This window comes from Pleurodeles waltl, chromosome 6 (assembly GCF_031143425.1).
Source record: "Pleurodeles waltl isolate 20211129_DDA chromosome 6, aPleWal1.hap1.20221129, whole genome shotgun sequence".
NCBI lineage: Eukaryota > Metazoa > Chordata > Amphibia > Caudata > Salamandridae > Pleurodeles > Pleurodeles waltl.
Genome location: NC_090445.1, coordinates 1,090,378,120 through 1,090,392,216, shown reverse-complemented (window position 1 = coordinate 1,090,392,216; position 14,097 = coordinate 1,090,378,120).

Genomic DNA, 14,097 nt, shown 5'->3' with positions numbered 1-14,097 from the left:
ATCTACCCCACAATACTCTCATATCTCCCAATCAAATCAACTCCAATCTACCCCCACACCACCTCATCTACCCCACTCCAATCTACCCCACTCCAATTTACCATGCTTCAATCTACTCCATTCTACCCTAATCTATCCCACTCCACCTTAACCTACCCCAATCCACTGCACTATTATCCAATTTACTCCACTCTACTACAGTCTACCCCACTCCAATCTACTGTGCTCCCCTACAATTTACCCCAATCTACCCAACTACACTCCACACCAATATACCCCACTCCACACAATCTAACCTAGTGAACCCCACCCCACTTAAATCTACCTCACTCCACCCTAATCTACCACACTCCACCCAAATTTACCACACTCTTCTCCATTCTACCTCAGTCTACTCCACTCCAATCCATTTCACTCCAACCTACCCCCCCCAATCTACCTGATTCCACACCACTCCAATGTACCCTAATCAAACCTACTCCACTCCAATCTACCAGACTCCACCGCAATGTACCGTACTCCACCCCACCCCAACCTTCACCTTTCTACATCACTCCAAAATAGCAGACTCCACTCCAATCTACCCAACCCCACTCTAATTTACCCCAGTCCAATTTACCCCACGCCATTCCAATTTACCCCACTTCACTCCAAACGCCTTTGCAATCTATCCAACTCCTTTTCACTCTTATCTACCCAACTCCACTCCAGTATACCCACTCTTCCACAATCTACCCCACTCCAATCTACTACAATCTACCCCACTCCACTCAATCTATCCCACTCCCCTCCACCATACACCTCTCTACCCAAATCTATATCACTCCACTTCACTCTAATCTACCCCACTCAAATCCACCCCATTCCACTCCAATCTAACACACTCCATCTCACTCCACCCCACCCCACTCCAATCTACCCCAACCCCATTCTCCCCTACTTGAATCTACAAACCCCACTTTTCCCACACCAATCTACCCTTATCTACTCCACTCCTCTCTACCCACTCCACTCAACTCTACCTCACCACAAACCACCACACTAAACTCCAATCTACCCCTTTCAACTCCAAACTACCCAACTCCAAACTACCCCACTTTAAACTACCCCACTTCAATCTAACCCAATCCAATGCACACCCACTCCAATCTACTCCACTCCATTCTAATATACCCTACTCTAATCCACCCAATCTGTCCCACTCCACTCTAATCTACCCCACTTCACTCCACTCCATTCTACCTCCTTCCACTCTTCGCCAATCCATCTCATTCCACTTAAAACTCTACTCTACTCCACTCTATCCTCCTCCACGCCACTCTACCACAATCTACCTCACTCCGTTCCACTCCACCCAATTTAACCTACTCCACTTCACTCCAGTCCACCAAACACCACTCAAATCTATCCTACTCCACTTCAATTGACCCCAATCTAGCCCACTCATCCCAATCTACGCCAATTCAACCTACCCCACTCCCCCTTTCCAATCAACCCCACTCCAAACTACCCCATCTACTCCACTCCACTCCATCTCCCCACTCAACTCCAATTTACTCTACCCAAATCTTCCCCAATCCGCCCCACCCTAATTGACCTCACTCCACCCATCGCAGTCTACCAAACTCCCCAATTTTCCCTACCCCACTCCAATCTACCACTACTCCATTCTATTCTACCCTAATATAATCCACCCATTTCCCCTACTCCAGTCCAATCTCCCCAGTTCACTCTTATCTACCCCACTCCACCGCAATGCACCTCAAACCACCCCACTCCACTCCAATCTACCCCAGTATATATCACTCTACTTTATCCCAATCTACCTTGATCTACCCTACTCCTATCCACCCCACTCTTAGCTACCCCATTCTAATCTATCCCACCACAATCTAGCCCACCCCAATCTATCCCAATCTTCCTCACTCCCTCACTTCACCCCACTCTACGCCAATCTACCCCAATTCAATCTACTCATCCCAATCTATCCCACATCACCTCATTCTACCCCACTCAAACTCAATCTACGTCACTCCAGTCTACCATGCCAATCTACCCATCTCCCCAATCCAATATACCCCATTTTACTCTACCCCACTCCACTTCAACCTACCCCAATCGACCCAATCCACAGCGACTCAATAATACCCCTCACTACCCCACCACACTCCACTCTACCCCATTCTATCTCATTTCATTTTAATCCCAATCTATACCATGCCTATCTACCTCACCCCACTCTACGCTACTAACTTTTAGCTACACTGGTGTACAATGTGGCTAAAACACATTCCCAAAGACAATAGCTTGTTCTGCAATTTCTTTTGTGAGTCCTGCGTATCTTCCCCACCTAACACCACCTCACCTTCACTCTTTCATCTCACCCACATGTACTCACACACAACCCCTCACACACACACACTTTTACCCACCCATCATTTGAGAGATTTTTATTTCAAGCTTATTTTAGTTACTTCTGCAACATACCTGCCTCCTTGTCAAACTTTCCTCATTTGCAAGGCCTACAACGACACAGATACCTTATGAGTCACAATAATGTTTCAGACTTAGAAAGTGCCTTTTACAGCCAATGAAAAACTGCAAAGAGCAAGGCTTGAATGAGGCACACTTCTTTTTAGGGTCGAGTGCACAAGCGCTCTTTGGGCTTTTAGCCAAGCCCATGTCACACCTGTCACTTTCATTGGTTCCTAGGCTTGCTTTTAAAATCCACTTGATTTAATTAGTGAAAGGCATGCATACGTCATGCCTTTTCCGGTGTTCAGCCCTCCTCGAGTGCACTGGCCAACTACTGAAAACATACGAGGCTCCAAGTTTTCAGCCTGGTTTCTGCACTACTTTATCTTTTTATTTTCCATGCAGCGCGATTGCGCTGGGTTTTACATAGCGCGGTCGCGCTCAGTTTTTTTATTTTCAATTTCAGTGTGATCGTGCTGGATTTTACATAGCGCGATCGCGCTCGTTTTTTTTCTTTCAATTTATGTGGCAAGAAAACTCCGGTTAGGAGTGTATAACGCTAATAGCTCTAACTCGAGCAAATGCAAGACCCGTAGCATTGCAAATGCTTGTTGCAATTTGTAATGCCATGTTTCAATGCATTGCATTCGTAATTGTAGTTGCAAACCACTGACAACATGGGTGGTAATCCATTTACAAAGCGGAATCTCTCCCGGAGGCAGAGTTTGTGAAGGTGCGATTGACCTCAATAGAAAACGATAGTAGTCCAGGGGACAATTGTTCTCGTCACCAAATAAACAGCTAATAATAGATGGTATGTAGAAATGTACGGCCAAGGGTGTGTTATAGTAATTGTGCTAAAAAGAACGAAGGTCTCCAACTATGAATGCGTATCCGAAACCTGAGTGAATGAATTACTGTGGGTATGCCTGTTCTCTCTCCTTACATGTGGTCCTCTTCCTACCAAAACATGATAATCCAATATTCTCAGCGGTATCAGTTCAGAGATGCTAAATCCCTCTTTCTGTTACTGGCTACCTTACAACCAGCTTACAGCAGTAATCATGTCAATCTATTACGTAAAAGACAACTTACAGGAGGACCACACCCATCACAAGTAGCAGTGCCCTTCAAACACAAAATCAAAATGGCAGCTGCTTTAATTTTCCAAGTCCCTTTTGATCTCTCTCGTATAACCAACTGTGTTTTGTCACTCAATTATGTGCATATCCGCAGCTCTAAATAGCAGATTCCTAAGGTAAATTCTATTTCTGACTGTGTTATAAATATTGGTAATTAATTATGATTGCTCCTTGTCGGCAAGTAATCACAACTAAATAGGTGAGTACTCTATAAACTCCTACCTCATTCTGTTAACTTGAAATTAAATTGAGCAACATAGCTTGTCTCTGTGATTGAGTTCATCTGATCTTTTTCTTGGTATTTGTATTGCATTGTTACATATTAATTTCATACCAAAAGGAACAACCATGACAAACATTCACAAGCATTTACCACAGATAGGGCATCAACTACCTGTGACAGCATTATTGAGATTTTTTTACCGCATTCAGCACAGATTGTCAGTCTACCTGTAAATATCACAATCACGATACTCCAGTTATATATTATCATGTTATAAAAAATGATGGCATATAGCATTGGTGCCCATATATCCCAAAGAGCCTACATGTACAGTTACTTTAGTGGCTGTTTTTTGGTCAGGGACAGTTAGGCTTTGCTTTGAGCATCAGCTGTGCTAGACCTTGAACTGTCCCTCTTTCATTGATTGAGGCAGAAGATCCATATTGGTCAAGAACACTGAACCTTCATATATCTTTGAGCCATGCCAATACAGGTTGAAGCGAAGCATATGTTTACACCCTCTAATTGCAAGTAGCGATGTCATGCAGCCAATCTTTAAGTGGCAGAGCTGGGCGTTTGAGCCAAGCCAGAGCGAATGTTCATTTTACAAGTAAAAAGCCAAAACAGCAGGTTTCCTGGTGGATCTTGGCATGCACAAGACTTAGCCCGACAATCCATTTAACGGAGGAGTTATTATTTTAAATTCAGTGGTGACTAATAAGGAATCAAATACCTGAACCCAATAACCCCACACCTCTAACCTATCTAACATGCTGCTTATATCCATTACAGTTAGTGCAGGTTTGTTGAGAGCAATTCTACACTTCCTTATTAACTTAAGTCAATCATTCTATTTCCCTTAAGTTTCTCAAGCAATCCATTTTTGCTAAACTCTCTATACATAGGGCATTTTCTAGGTGCTTTTATACACCCCATCAATTTGTAATGCTCCTCCATCATACCCTGGGCCGTCATATTTCACTCTGTCCACATAATTGAAGGAAGTAGGTGGTCAGTGATTCCTAGCTCTGTATTATTATAGTGCAGCATATACCATTTAGTTGCCTCCATAGCCTTTATGTGTCGCTGTGTGCGGTATTCAGTCAAAAATATCCATATATGGTAATAGCATCTCACCTAGTTCAATAGGGTGTGAGTTTCATATCAAAATCAATTAAGCTGTCTCCCCTTGTGCCCCAACTGAGCCGTGCAATTCATATCAAGACAATTCTATTACAATAGTCGATGATTGTTGTAACCATCCTCCTTCCTTACAGAGTTATATACATATATGTGCTTTGGTAAAATTATCATTTTAATTCTTACAATTCTACCTGCAACCAACAATTAGATATCTACTGCTACTGTAGCCAGCCAGTGTACGTAGTAAGATGTCTGATTTCCCGATATTAATGGAGATCCAGGAGTACCCACCAAGGCATACAATTTCTTTAATTATAGTGTTGCGGTTCGAGGTCGGACTCATAAAAAAAGTAGAATGTTGCCCGCAAACAGGGATGTGAGTAGTTTACCTCTTGCAAAAATCAAACCTTTGGATATGTGATGACTAACAAGCTAATGGCTCCATACCGAGCACAATTAGTAACAGAGAGCATGACCATCCCAGTCCGGTCACTATATCAGTTTCAGAAAGATCACAAATCAGCCCCCTTGTTCAGGACTCTGGCCATCGGACTTACATTAAGCAATGTGATCAGCTTCTAATATGCATTCAAACTGTGAAGAGTGGCTGGCAGGAAAGGCCATGCAAAGGAGTCTAAAGCTTTCTGGGCACCCAAGAACATTGAAAGGGCTTTAATCTCTGACTCCAGTTTGTGCAGTACTGCAAATCTTGTGCCTAAATTATTTGCTGCAGCCCTGTTTCGGAAAAAAAAAACTGATTGGTCTGACAGTACCAAGTTTCCCATTAGTGAGTCAATCAATTAACTATCAGTTTGGCTAATTTTTATTGTTTACATATGGTAACAATGGCAGTCAATGGGATCCACAGTGTTTGCCGTCTCTACTTGCTTCAGGAAGTGCTGTTATGTCCACTTCCCTAATAACTGGGTGTGGAATCTCATCTGCTATGGATTCAAAATATACGCTAGGAGGAGCTGGAGCCAGTTTTTCCCCATATATCTTATAGAATTCTGCAGTTAGCCCATCTTTCCCTGGTGCCTAACCTTCAGATAAGTTATCTATTGATCTCAAATAATGAGATGGGCTCATATGGAAAATGTCTGTGGGGCTCTTTCAACCACATAAAAGCCACTCAATTAATAAATTCTTGAATCTACAGTTCCAATGTGAGCTCAGTATAGGAACACAATAGCTCATAGCTTGTGGAAAATATACGTAGTGTGCTATATCTTTCTGTGACTGTGGTCTCATTTGTATTTTGCTTCCAATCCTTGTGCAATACTCACAAAAGTGTTCTGCCAGATGCTTGCACTGTAAATACTGTTGGCACAGTGCATATTTGCCCAAGTAAGTAACTTCCTTATCCACCATTTTATGGCAGCCGTGTATTAAAACAGTAATCTCAGCTTAACATTTAGGGCAGCAATACTCCACCCCCAGCCATGTTGTGTTTCACTTCGTTCCAACTTCTACGTATTGTACCTTCAGCCATATAGACCGCATAATCACAGCTGGTTTGATCACTGTTACTCCCCTTATTAATACTGATGTAGTCTAACCTTTAGTAGAGCCCCTTCTGTCACAAAGGCCATCAGAATTTGACAGTTTATGGTTTATGTTAATCGCAGTTTTAATGATTAAATGTAGGAAGCTGGTCTGGAACCGCAATTTAAATGTGCATTTGCTTGTATTTCAGAGTTCAACTTAGATGGCATTTGAATTAAACCACATGTCAGTGGGATAAAATTGATGTTATAATGTAATTTAGAATCTAGACTAACAGTGCATATAGAAAAGATATTGAATGTTTAATGATTAATGTTTTTAAAATATGTGGAAATGTGATAGAAGTGCAGCTGTCTGTTGTACCTAATGAAAGGCAGTAGCAAAGCTTTCCCATTTGAAAATGAAATGTATTATTCATATTAATGAAATATTATTAATGCTGAATTTATAAGTTTGCACATTACACGTGTTTTACTAAAATGTATCAATTAAATACAGTATTAGAATTCCCTTGTGTTAGCATGAGAGAGGCCTGTTGAAGCTTGTAATTTGTGATTGTGCTAGAAAAGGTCATTCATTTTCTAACATGAAATTTCTTTTAGGTCATGTTCTTATGAAAAGCTTAGCAAGTTAGTAATAGGCTCTACGTTTAAGTATAGAGAGAATGTAGCGTAGTGTCCTTGACGGAAGAACATTGTGACACATGGATTGGTATTGTATACAATTGTTTCAAATGTGCGTGGAGTCACACAGATGAAAGATGTTCCCATGCCTAACTTAGTTAGTAACTTGTAGTCCGAGATTATCTTGTTATAAATTATTTTTGTCCTCCTGCGCTTTTTTTTTTGCCTGCATGTGTTTCTCCCTGCACATGTTTTCCTGATTTGGTTAGTTGTAGGGTTGACCTGTGCCCAGACAAAGCCAAAGATTATTGATTTTGCCAATTTGAATTGACTGATGATTATTAAGTCTGAGCAACATTATCAGCTCTGTAACTCAGATATTCTTGTTGATGATATGCATTATTCTTCTTCAAAGCTTAGTTTTATTAATGTTAGTTCGCCTAAATCTATTTTGACGCCTTGTGCAATCGTTGGTGATCATGTACCTTTACAACGTTTGCACATTGTCTAGATGACGTTGAGCTTGTGTTTGTAATACATTTTTGACTGATATTCTGAGAATATCTGAAGAGGGAGAACCTGCTGCTGAATTTGTCTCTTCAGTCCTCTCAACTTTGGCCGTGTTACAGCGCTGGAAACGGTCTCTATTCTATGACTGCCAGGATGAACTTGCATCCTTCCAGTTAAGACTGGTCAGCCTTACCATCCTGCTTGCTTAACCAGTGCCAGCTTGTCAAGAATCATTCAGAGTGAGCAACATTAACATTTCGTCCACACTTTGTTGCCAGAACATGCTGGCCCTCAGTGACAATGCTGGTACAGAGAAGGAACCAACTGGATTCAGTGTCCAATTACCTAAACTGTTATCGAGATGCATCTAGGTTCTGGACCGGCCCCACCAAACGCTATTGACTTGGCCTGGTGCAGCTTGGAGACAACAGGGCTCCTGCAATAGTGCCTGCAAATTCATTGTGCTTCATCATGCATAGTAGCCATCTTCAGGGGCTGAGGAAGAACTATCATGTTCCTTTCAAACCTTGGGTGATACAAATGACTTGAGTAAAGGGCATTCAGTAATTAATTTATTACATGTTTTAATAATTGCTGGGAGCAGTTGGAGGTTGGAACAAAATAGCTTGCTGCCAGCCTCCGACACAAACCAGGCAGAGGAAACACAGACATGCAATGTGTCACTTCACAAGCTGCAAAGATGTGGAGAGTTTGGTTTATTTTTGACTTTCTCAATTTCTATAACAGGTGTAGGTCTATGTATGCTCTGTAATAATGTCAGGTGTATCTGTCAGTGGTGCTCCTATTATTAACCTTAGAACAATAAAAGCTTGAGGTGCAAATTGCAAGACTTCAAACGAATGCTAGGCCTGTGCAAAATTTCCTGTTATTGTTGTGTGTTTCGTGCAAATTTGTGTTACGAAAATTTCAGGAAATGTCCGAAATTAAAACGAGGAGAATTTTCACATAATATTTTTCAGCAGAGTGCTGGTCCAAGCGGAAGATGTTTTCTGGGATGCAGGTCTGAGCAGAACATTTGTTTCATGAGACGATTTATCTTGGAAACAGTCCCCTTGCTGGTATGTCCAGTGACTTTGGAGAGCAGACGTGTTCTCTGTAATTTACACATCATTTTGTATAACTGTCCTACCATTTTGTGGAATTTCATAAAAGAATACTAGATGCGTGCTCTGCATGTACAGAACATATTCCCTACGTACTACATGCAGTTGTTTTGTAACTCACTGAGCTACACTTCAGTGGACAGTAACTTGTGACCTGCAGGTAACCAAAATCAACAAAAGCCAACTGAATCTTACCTAAAGGCCCTCATAATGAACATGGCGGTCCGGACCGCCACGCCGGCGTTGGTGGTAATTGCTGCCAACGGCATGGCGGTCCAGACCGCCATATTACGAACGTGGCTGAACCGCCACGGTTGAAATGCAGCCACTGCCAGGCTCCCGCCAGCAGGCAGCCTGGCAGTGGCGATGTGTCAGATCCAACAGGGCAGCGCTGCAAGCAGCGCTGCCCTCTGGATAATGAGTCGCATTCCACCAGCCTTCCCTTGGCGGTTTACACCGTCAGGGAAAGGCTGGCAGAATGAGTGACTCGGGCCCTGGGGGCCCCTGCACTGCCCATTGCACTTGGCATGGGCAGTGCAGGGGCCCCCATGCACAGCCCCGTAACGCATTTTACGTGAAGGGTGCAGCTGCACCCACCACCATGCCACATTGCCACCGGCTCCACTTGGAGCCGGCGTCAATGTTCAGACCCTGATTCCAGCTTAGCTGGTGGGCGGAAACACTGTTTCCGCCCGCTGGCCCAGCTGGAAGTTCATTATATGGCCAGCGAGGGGTTCTACGCGCTGGCGGTCTTCTGTCGACCGTCAGCGCAGATCAATGACCACCAAAGGTATAAATCTGTGACATACTCACACTGTACTCTGCACCATGCCCATTAACCCTCTGAGCTAATTTTTTAATAATCGTTCAAACATGTCACTCAGTAATTGCACGCAGATCTCTCAAGTAAGTTTTACATAGCCCTGGGTTATCTTTCCAGTATTACATCCCGAAATAATATGAATAGATATCTACAGCAGGTACCTTACCCCACTAGTCTGTCTTGAAATACAATCTAGCTATAGCTATTAAGCGAGCCAGAACAGTTTTAATTTTACAATGTTACATCCATGTTGTCAATTACTTTGAGAAACAGTGTCAAACAATAAAGTGTAGATGCAGTGTCATTGACTCTGTGCCTCAAGATGTCTCTCTTCATCCGCCCCTCATAATTTTACCCCTTCTCCACCGCCGAGATGGAGCACCCCAACAAAATCATTACACCGTATATGTGGAAAATGCCTTTTTAATGAGACGCACGCATCACGTTAGAAACACAAATACCTTACTAAAGCCTTACAGACTAACAATGCCTCACTGTTATGTTTTGATCCTGTGCAATACATCCCCCTCTCCTCTGAAGACCCCCTGTAAACATTTTATAGAACAACACAGACAAATTTCCCCAGTTTTCTGTTATAACTCATCGTCCTTGCTCTCAAAAAACTTCATTTGTTGCACTTCTATACTCACAAGAAACCCCTGCCCTTTATCACAAACCTCTACAAAGCTGATCCGCCTGCCCAGCAGTATAACCAACCATACTGTGGCTGTAAACCATCACCATGCTTGACTTATCTTACCTACTAAACGCACCTGTTTATCAGCGACAATTACAACAAACACAAAACCTGCAGACCTAACCCATCTCAGCCCACCATGAGTCACAGAGACCCATCTCTAGAATGGGAGGGAGGGTATGATCACGAGCAGGCGTGCAACGGCTATTGGGCAGAAGGGGCTTCTTCACTCCCCACCCGTCATGTGCAATGGACTGGGCTGGGGCGGCCAGACGGTAGCCCAGGTAGGCTGTCCTAAATACTTAGCACTCACAATGCAGAAAACAAGCCTCTGCGTTTGTATTTTTCCCCCCTTTCTTTTAACAGCTTTCCTTGCGAGCCCTTTCATGGCTTACACCCACTTCTCTGCATGACAATGTTGATGAGGTGGGCTCAAAGATAGGCAGAGGTGTGAAGTCAAGCAGACCTCAGACCTCACCATCCAGGGTATCCTGCAAAGTGCACTAAAAACACAGAAAGGGAATAGCTCCAGCCACAATGGGCATTGCTTACTTTGCACAGATAGAAGGGTTTGGGGCAGGTGAATTTAAAGTGGAGAAATGATAGCTGTATATAGATTAACCACATTTTTCATATCAAATAAAGACACTGAGCTTGACTTTGAATATGAGTTTGTGTAAAAAATACGACGAGCGCCTTTAATTCACCAAATCCACCACCGTTGCCTTCAATAATGATTTAGGGATTATGGGCCATATGTACGAACACATTTTCCCATAAGGACAGAAAGGGTAAAACCCTTTGCTACATCTGGCCCTATGTGCATTGCTGGCAACTAATTTATGTACGACTTATGCTTATATTAACTGTTTAAACCTTTTATTTCAAACAGGAATAAATACAAGCCCTTGTTGAGGTTCCACATTTTCTTTTATCCGCATTTTCTTAAAAATACTATCCACTTTACTAACAGATTGGCCAGGTGGCATTCCTATGGAACAGTGCATCTTGGAAGGAAAAGCTGGATGTCAGTGGGGCAGAACCATTGAGACAAAGTAAGAAGCTGGGGGAGTAAGAAAAGGGTCAAAGAGAAATATGAGTGTATGAGGAGCAGAACAAACAATAACAAGTAATAGATAAAGGGAACATGGAAGATGGGTGTATGATAGAGATAGGCAAGCCAACAAATTAACAAGGATAGCTGAGCCAAGAGTCTGGCTCGATTCATAGAGCATGTGAAAGAACTGAGTCCTGAAAATATTTGCTATGTTAATTATACAACAAACATCATGTAAGGTATGATAAAATCTCTTTTAAATAAAAAAGTGTATTTCTTTAACGTGGAAGCTTTGACATTACAGGGCATGTTATAGCACGGCACTGAGAAGTACTTGTTAAAAGTGATCGTTTTCTACAACTTGTCTGCTCTCATGTATTTGAAAGTGCTTTCAGATGCAAAAAAAAGAAGAAAAAAAGAGTTTTAGTGAAATAAATTATTAACATAAGATAACATGATTCAAGCTGGGAAGCCACAATGTATCCATGGGTTCACAAATCAGCCAGTAAAGGATATCTATTTGCCTTTCCTTATGTTTAGGCTTTGTTTTTACCTCTTAGTTCACTTTTCTGCAGTTTCTAAAACATAGTGTGAACTCAACCCAAAGGTATTGGAGCATGTTGCATAATACAATGCTGCACGCATTGTTTATATGCATGGAGAGATTAAGGGCCAGATGTAGCAAAGGGTTTTACCCATTCTGTGTCTATGGGAAAATTCGTTGGTACATATGGACCTAAGTGATTTACTCAGAATCACGGGATGTTAGACCAATGCTGAGACTCAAACCTGGTTTCCTAGTTCCACAGTCACTCCTAAGTATCTACTGCCTCACTACCAGCCAGCACCAGTAGGTTGTGGTAGTGAGGCCCTGACATGTCCCATAATTCTCCACAGCAGAACAGTGCCAGGGAGGAGTACAGTTTTCACCTGCATCTCGTCCTTCCAACTTCCCCCCTGCCTGTTACAAGTGTTGCTGGTTGACTGTCACTTTGTTTATTACGGAGATACAAAACTTTGAATTAAAAATGTGTAATTTGGATTGTTTCATTTAAACATACTAGATGGCTTCACTGCACTTAGTGAATTTCATTGAATTTAAGTTCACGCTTCTTAAGGGAGGACTGTAGTAATGACTTGAGAGCAAAGTCAGCTGTCTTGTGTCTTCTGTTCCAGGTTGAACAACATTATTGTCTACTAAGCAATATAAAATTGATACAATAGAGCGGTCAGCCTGAACTGATTTCTTTCAAGGTGCTGTCAAATGGTATGCTTATGGAAAACGAGGCACAGAGAAGAAAATTAATTGTGAAGGGTTAAATAGTTTGGTTAAGCTGCAAAGCTGGCACTGAAACTGGGTTTCCTTATTGCACATTGTGGAATTATGATACTGTTGTGTAGCCATTTTTAGTATAGCTCCATGCACGTTAGTTTAACATACTAGGCCGCTGTGCACTTTGCCCTAGATATATTTTATTCAGCTTCGCACTGTTATTTTACAATAACCAGTTTTTAAGATCTTGTTTTAATTTCTTCCATCACACTGTTTAGCTTAGTTCAGCACTGTGTTCTCAAATAATGCATTCTTGATCGCCCTGTGCTTCAGTCAAGGCTACTGTCTGGTAAATTGCCGGTAAACGTGGTAGAAGTTTAGTCTCCAGCTTTCATAGAAAATACACATCCTTACATAGGGACATTTTCCTAGAACATCTGCGTGTTAGTTATAAAAACACTTTCTAGTCCTAGTACACGTCAAGAGGGAGATTCCAGCCAGGGAACCACAACTGTATGCTGAATGCCCCGTTGCAGATGCTGATGCAGATTCCAGGCCTTTGCTCAGGAATGAGGGTTGATGTCCTCCCGGGGGAACCTGAAAGGCAGGCTTAGAGCTTAACATGCTGTGCTCGAAATGTAACTTAGCGAGAGAATAATCTAGTGGCACTATGATAGCCTTATTCTTGTGCTTCACTCTCATCATTACTATTTTAATATTATTGTGTTGTGTAGTTCTGGTTATTGCAGCTCACGCTTTGTTATCCAAAATGCAGTTGTTTTATTAAACCAATCTTTAAAACGTATACTGCTTCTATTGTCATTTATATATGAGACCGCACTGTGTATGAGAAAATCGCTTGTGACCTGAGTGACCACGACTTCCCTGAGAAGTACTGAGATGTCATGCCCTCGGCTGCCCAATTGTCTTTACCATTTGGGAGAGATGAGGCACTGCTAGTTAGCCGGAGCAAAACCCAGATTTGGAGTTACAAGCGTCATCTACCGTGGGCCAGACTCAGTCCCCCACATCGTGGACGATCTTGTTGCTCTTAATCCAGTAGTCTCATTAAGATAATGAGAGCCTACGCGACAATACTAAATGGCTATCACATTTTTCATCTTTTGCTTTGATGACAATTTTATTATTGACCCAAGGGGTAAATCAGTTGGCTTGTGCCCCCTATATTAGGTCTTTATTGTTGTTATAGCTGGAGCAACATTATGGTCTACTAAACCATATAACAAAGGATTGTGTACATTGTGCATCATGGACTGAATTATCGCAAGGTGCTCTTAAATGTGATGATAATGGAAAAGGACTAAAAATAAAGAAAAAACAGTTTTCAGGGTAACACAGATTGGTCAAGCTGGGAAACCAGACTCTCTTAGCGACGGAAACCATAACTAGTTTTGCCTTGAGGCCCACAAAAGCTTCTGACAAGCCTGGATTGCTTACACGGTTAGTGATGCAGAAGTACTGATTTTTCCTGATAACTGTT